This window comes from Puntigrus tetrazona, chromosome 4 (assembly GCF_018831695.1).
Source record: "Puntigrus tetrazona isolate hp1 chromosome 4, ASM1883169v1, whole genome shotgun sequence".
Lineage (NCBI taxonomy): Eukaryota > Metazoa > Chordata > Actinopteri > Cypriniformes > Cyprinidae > Puntigrus > Puntigrus tetrazona.
In genome coordinates, this window is record NC_056702.1 from 18,338,834 (window position 1) to 18,346,457 (window position 7,624).

General features: G+C 36.6%; 1 pseudogene; it reads left to right on the plus strand.

Annotated features, from left to right (window-relative positions):
• The first annotated feature begins 1,109 nt into the window (after positions 1-1,109).
• Positions 1,110-5,290, plus strand: LOC122342231 (annotated as a pseudogene).
• The last annotated feature ends 2,334 nt before the right edge of the window (positions 5,291-7,624 follow it).

Consider the following 7,624-nt stretch of genomic DNA (forward strand, 5'->3'; position numbering starts at 1 on the left):
TACTGTCTCAGTGCCTGGGCTGCCTTTTTCAGTTCATATGGTATATTGGAACCTATATTTAATGTTCTATTAATTTGTAATACAACAGGAAGAATAATTAATAATTAATAAAGTATAGTACACTTATAAAGCCAGCTCTTGTTGAGCCGCAGATGTGGCCGATCAGCCTGTGATGAGTGTGGCCAAGTGTTCCTCGCTTGTTGTCAGGGCGATGCTGATTATCCCCTTGGGATGTTCTTCGTGTGCTTCGTCCCGCGAAAGCGCGAACGTGACAATGACAAATCAAAAGGAAAGCCTGAATACAAAAATAAAGATGCTTTAATAAACGTGAACATACTTTAAGAACTTTTTCAAATGACTGTTCTTCTCAGACAGCAGCGGCGTTAAATGCACCAAGTTCTCCTTTCTAAGATGGCAGCCGCATCTATACCTGGAGTGATCCAATGAGGCATTTACATGTCAACATGAACGATAACCACGATGAAAAAAGATAAAACATCTAGACATCTTAACATCTAAAATCATTTTCAAAACAATATATATTCTTCAATATCATTCATTTCTGTGAAGTTGGACATATTAATAAGGCTCAAATGAGTGAGTTCATACCTGATAAAGAAAATTAACCTGTTCCTCGGTATCTTCACGATTGAATCTAAATGTTTCTTCACCAATATCTTCACCTCTGTTACGTGTTCGCGTTGTGTTGTGTGTTTTTTCCCCTCTATCTGTTCTCCGCACTTTAAACTCTTAGTCACCGGTCATTGGTTCCCGTCACCCATCAATCATCATCAGCGCTGACGTCACCCATTCTGTAGTCTCCAATCACTCAAGACCACCTCAAATAAAAGAGCCGTCAGACCACCCACAATCCCCCCCCATTTTGTTTTGCTGTTTGCTCACTACCTGGGGGGTATTCCAGAAAGCAGGTTATGTGACATACCTGGGTATGTTTAAGGGTAAGTTCGTGGATAACCTCAACTTTCAGTTCCAAAAACGGAGGTAACTTTCTGGGTATGTATGTAACCATAACAACTGACTCTCTGAAGATAACCTGCTCGGGAGCGGGTTGTGTTTCAGTGTAACTTCGTTTCAGAAGGTTGGTGAGCATGGCGTGCCCTTTTGAGGAAGATCCTGTGGACGTAGAAGCACAAATTATACAAGGTTTTTTTCGTCGGGAGAGGGTTATACGACCACGTATTGACGTGTTTGCATACCCTAATGAATATTTGAAAGAGCGTTATCGTTTTTCAAAAGATTCCTTAGTTTATTTAACACGTTTTTTAAAACCGCATGTCGCAAATGTGACAAACCGCAGTTCTGCGCTTAGCACAGAAAACATTTTGTGCATAGCACTTCGGTTTTTTGCGTCTGGCCATTTTTTGTACAGTGTGGGCGATTCGGAGCATGTGGGAAAGGCAACTGTGTGTAGAGCCGTTCGTTCAGTATGTCTGGCACTTAAACAGTTCTTACCCACGTTTGTACACAGTTTGTACTGGCCATAAACCTCTGCTTGTTATTAAAGACGAATTCCACAGAGTGGCAGGTTTGTCCTTTGTAGTAAAATCTATGACACATATTTAATCATATTATTGATATCTGTACATGTATTCATTATGCGCACACACACTTCATACTTCCATAACTTTCTGTTTCAGGGTTTCCAAATGTAATTGGGTGCATTGATAGCACTCACTTTCCTATTAAAGCTCCATCAATAAATGAGGGAGACTATGTTAATAGGAAATCTGTTCATAGTATCAATGTGCAGGTAACAACTTAACTTTTTTCCCTTCTTAAAATCATTAAAGTCATTACTTTTTCCACTAACTAGGTAATATGTGAGGCAACCCAAATAATTACCAATGTCGAGGCAAAATGGCCAGGATCTGTGCATGATGCCAGAATTTTCCGCGAGTCATCATTATGCCAGGCATTTCAGCAGGGTATGTTTTACTTTATACAATTTTTTTTTCCTTTTTACTATATTTGTGTTGTACACTTCAATCATTACAGGACAGTACAATGGTTACTTGTTGGGGGACAGAGGATACCCTTGTCTGCCCTATTTAATGACACCTTACCCTGAACCTGAGCCTGGACCACAGACACGGTTTAACCTGGCTCACAGCCGAACACGGGCCAAGGTGGAGATGACTATAGGGATCCTTAAATCTCGGTTTCAGTGTCTGCGTGGGCTCCGGGTTAGTCCAGAGAGGGCATGTGACATTATAGTGGCTTGTGTTGTGCTTCACAATATTGCCACTATAAGAGGAGAGAGCCACCCTCCTTGTATTGAGGAAGATGGCCCAGAGGAACACCTACAGACTCTACAGGCCAACAGAGATGGAAGACTTTTGAGAGACAGGATCTGTCAAAATTACTTTTATTAGTTTTTTTGCACTGGTCTGCCAGGCACTTCATTTCTTTATTTCCTGGAAAAAAAAATAAGTAAAATTCAATACAAAGGTTTTTTTTTTTTTTTTTTTTTTATGTTGCTTTATACATACACAGATATACATACACCCAACACTTTTATCATGCAACAGATTGATCTGACAGAATATTCAGACAAGTTCTCATCTTAAGGCGATGCTCCAGTAATTCAATTTCAAGTGCTGCTTTTTTAACGAGGAGCCTTTTCTCTTCCATTTCAAGCTGTATAAGGTCCATCTCCATGTCACTTTTCCTTATTTGTTTTTGAAGATGGACCTTATACAGCTCCTTTGCTGGCAACTAGGAAGGTGGAAAAAAAAATGTAAGAAATGAGATTGTTTGGTCAGACAATATAATTAAAATATGGACAGCTGGACACAAATTGTTACCCTGCTTAGATTGTGTGATGAGGTTGAAGGACCCTCATCTGTGGGCAAATCCCTAGGTATGTTCTGTGAAAGGACAATGACAGTTTGTTACTCTAATGCAAAAAAGGGCAATACATTATAATGGTATGCATCATACCTCAGTGGATCTACCAGCATTTTCCACTTCTGTCACAGCAGATGTGGTCTCTTCATCGTCATCTTCATCCTACAGGAAAAATATTCAAGTATACATTATCTGACAAAAAAAAAAAAAAAAAAAAACTAAAAGCAACTAAAGGTACCTGACAACAAATCACTTACAACTGTGACAGACTGTGTTCTTTCTGGAGGGTCCAATAATACAATCCGACCATCAGTGTCTATAAGAATAAACCCATAAAATTCTCAATATTATCAAAGGAAATAGTACATGAAGAGCAACATGTCAGTCTAAAATCACAGTAGCCTATACATCATATGCAGTTAAATAAAATAAGCCTACATAAAACATTTATCTTGTTCAAAAAGCTATTAAAGCCATTGAGAGTCATTTATTAGGACAAAAAATTAAAACAAATCATAGAGGTAAACTCACATTGCACCATTTTTTCACCATCACTTGTGGTGCATGCTGTGTGTGATGAACTGCCCCCTGGAATGCCCTTTATTAAGGGACAGAGCCAGCTCCTCAGATGGGGTGAGGGGAGGTTGTGGTGGGCCCCCGCCAGTTAGACGGGATTCAATCTTCTTTCTATTAGCTACATGACAGAATGAATATACTAAATCCTGTTATAATAATAGTTCAGTAATTGTGTAATCAAATATTACCTTTTTGCAGAATGTTTTTGTGTTTCATTTTGACTCCAGAAGGATTACACCTTATTAAATAAGAAACATACATTATTATTTTAAACTAAACACATAAATGGCAGCAAAAGTAAATGCTTTCATAGTGATATAACATTCAAAAGGATGTATAAATCATACGTCATTATAATAAAACGGGACGCAATACCACATTTGTAATTTAATATACTCACGCATTCACTCTGTCGGTTATTTTTTGCCAAGCCAACTCTTTTGCTTTAGCTGATGCAGCTGTATTACTTCTTTTTAATATTATTGGCTTAAACTCCTCATAAGCGTGCATTAAAACCTCCAACTCCGCCTCTGTGAAATACGGCGCTCTCTTTTTATCGCTTTGAGTTTCCATGGTGACTCGTGAAATCGGCGATCCATTGAAAATGTCTTTCTACATGCACCGTGCACGCGCACTAACTCTGGGTAACCAGTTGGAGGTTGATTAAACTAACTCTTCTCAGGTGTTTTGGAACCGACATACTCATGGAATGCCTGTTTGGGGTAAATCAACCCAGAGGTTATGATTTATCAAATGGTAAGTTAACCAAGCTTTCTGGAATACCCCCCTGTTTGGATACTGATTACCATTGTATATTGCGTTTGTTTGATGTTCGTTACTGTGTATTGTTTTTCCGTTCCCTTTGATGATTCCCTTCCGTTATCATTTGTTGTGTGTTATGAGGCCGGGGAGAAGTGGACAGGTAAGAACGTCACGTGACTTACATTACAACACATAGGAATCTGTTTTGTATAGTACATCAGTTTAGGGGCGTGTGGCACCCCATGTACTTTTGGTTTTGGATCAGTGAGCGTAGTATAAGTTAGGGCGTCACGGACGCTGAAGACATTTTTCTTTTCATATAATTACTGTTGGTAGATAGCGTAGGGGGGAAGTTAAGTAGCTGGAGACGGTTTTGATTTATTTTCTTTACTTTAGCACCGCCCTCGTCTCTTCTTCCCGTTCCCTTCGTCTTGTGTTTTGTTCCTGTAAATAGTGTACGTGTATATACCTTTTCCTTTTTGTTGTGTCACCATTACACCTCTTGTATTTAATAATCACCTACACAAATAAAAGTATTATCTTGCACATTAGTTTACACTGTTTTCTTTGTCCCACACACTATACGCACCTTTTTTTAATGTCTATCTTTTTAAATGTTATACCCCAGTACCCCTAGACCAGGGTAGGCAACCTCCATGGCTCTGGAGCCGCATGCGGCTCTTCAGCCTCCTTGTAGTGGCTCCTGATGGCGTGACAAAAAAACATAGAAGGTTTTTTTTTTTTTTTTTATTATTATCGTCATTATGTGCTCATTTTGTTGCACAATTCTAGTTGATACCATCTAATAAAGTTTTTTTTTTTTATAGTTTGTCACTTAAAATATATTTCACATCAACGTCAGAGCCGTCTTTTTGAAGTTTATAAACTCTGTAATTTTTTGCGGCTCGGGAGGGGCTCACACAAAGTGGCTCTTTTGATAAAAAGGTTGCCGACCCTCTGCCCTAGACCTACGTGGGGTCGTAACAACCTCCATCTTTATAAAAGTGCGTCACATGGATCTCTGTTGATTCAACACTTTGAGGAGGATGAGGAAGTTCAGGTCGACGAACTGGGAAAACATTAATGACAAAAATAAAAAGGGAAAAACACCGCTATATGCTTATACTTTTGTACGGTCCGATCTTCTGTCACGGTGTGGTTTAGCGTGAAGGAGCACTTGACGAGAATATAAAATAAATGAGTTTAATCATACACATATACAGGATAAGTACACTGAAAACAATTTGGAGTGGGATTTACTTGGAAAAAAAGCTTGGAAACAATGTTCACTCAGAAAAGGCTAGAAAATTTGCAAACATTTGCCAAGTAAAAGCCTATCCATAATTATTAATAGCTTAAAATTAGAAACGTAAGTTTACTTGGGAATACCCTGTAAATTTTACTTTAGTAATTATTAGAAATACATTGTGATTTATTGCATTTTTTTTAACATAAGTCCAAGTACTCTTTTTTTTTTTTTAGTTATCTTGAATAAACTTTAAATATCGTTCAAACATGTATTACTACTGACACTGACAATTTCCTTGAGTACTGTTTTTTGAAGTCAACTCTTGTAAAAACAGATTAAACAAAGGGAATGATAAAACTAAAATGGACAAAAATGAATGGACACCTTCATTAAGATTAACTGCTGTTCGCCCAAAACATAGTCAAAATAGTTTGGTACAGTGTAGTACAAACTTTGTTCTAATTTACATTAACAATCATTTTTAGAACATTCTCACATCCTGAACAAATGAGAAAATACAAAATGTAACTGTAACAGATTTGCATGTGTGTTTTTAAGCATTTTAAAAACATTGCCATGGTTTTTCTTGATTTAGGTTTCTTAGTTTTGTCTCTTTCTTTATATTGTGATAGACAAGACTCAATGATGGTGAGAAAAAAAAAAATCTTCTGTGGAGAAAGAACTGTTGTCAGACTTCCTGTGCATACAAAAATTTCACTGGTTTATTAGAAAATCACAAAATTAATTTTTAGGAACATAAAATGATATTTCATATAGACAAAAATTCTCAAAAGTAAGCCCCCCCTACCCCACCCGCCGCTTTTTTCACAAAAAACACTCTGCCTAAACTATTGTATAGGTTTAGATGCTTATCGATTTAATAAATATGACAAAGAATTGTATGTGATGTAGATTAATGTGGGTTTTAGCGGGTTTCTCCATCACATGTAAAGTTATCGGCTCGGCCTCATGTAAAGTTAATGTCCCACCCATCTCGGGGCTCGGCCTCTGTCTATTAACAGTTAACGCGTTACCTCTTTAACCACCAGGACGCAGATAGCTTAAACAGCTCTGTACTTTTCTGCAAACAGAATTAAATTGACAAATAAACTAATATTTCATAACTTACCGTGTAAAAATCACACCAGTATTCGAGAAAATTGTCCGTTGAACTGAAGCATGTATATAGCCTGGTTTGGTGGAGTAAGTTTTACTTAGTGTTTTGTTATCTAATGAACTCGTGCAAAAAATGACAAACCTAAGTAAATATTATGTATTCACGCACAGTAAATGGAAACGAAACCTCAAGTAGCTTATTGAATTATTCATGACATTAAGTAAAAAGACAAAATAGGATTTGTTTGTAAAATGTACTTACATAATTTACAAGTTCAAAAAAAAAACAATTTTTACAGTGTACCTTGGGCAGACAGGAACTAAACCACGTAATACATAGACGAGATCGGACAAACAGAACTGAAACCACAGGACTTAAATACTCAACATAAATACTTAATAAATAAGACACAGGTGAAGACGCTAAGACAATTAACTAAAGTAGGTCAAAGAACACATGGGTAAAACTTTTAATATAGTAATATAACTAGTATTAACTAAAAAATGTAGTTAAACCCAATATTGCATTCATTTTAAAACCTAGTTATCTTGTATTGTGCTGATAAAGGTAACCAAAATATCATTATTTTATTAATTCAGTCATTTTGATATATTTGGTAAAAATGTTTACAATTTTATCATATTCTTATTGTAAGAACTGTATTTTATGCACAATGAAACATTTTAAAATTTTATTTTGCATTGATATAAGAAAATGACAATGAAAAATAATAATCATACTAATTGTTTCTTACAGTAAATTCATATTTTATAATTATATAATAATAAAACACCCTAACAACTGCCTAGCAACGCCCCTACATAGCAAAAAAAAGACTTGAAACTGCTTATTAGAACACCCAGAATTTTGGATTAATAGATTATACAGTATTGAAGCCATTTACAAAACTGAATTTTGCAATGCACCCATAACAACCTAGGAACTGCCTAGTAACACCTTTAGCAACCACCCATAATGCCCTGGCCCCACCAATGCTTTCATCTTTAGTTTTAAGACTCCTAGTGATGTATTCTGGTCAGAATCAGTTTTTT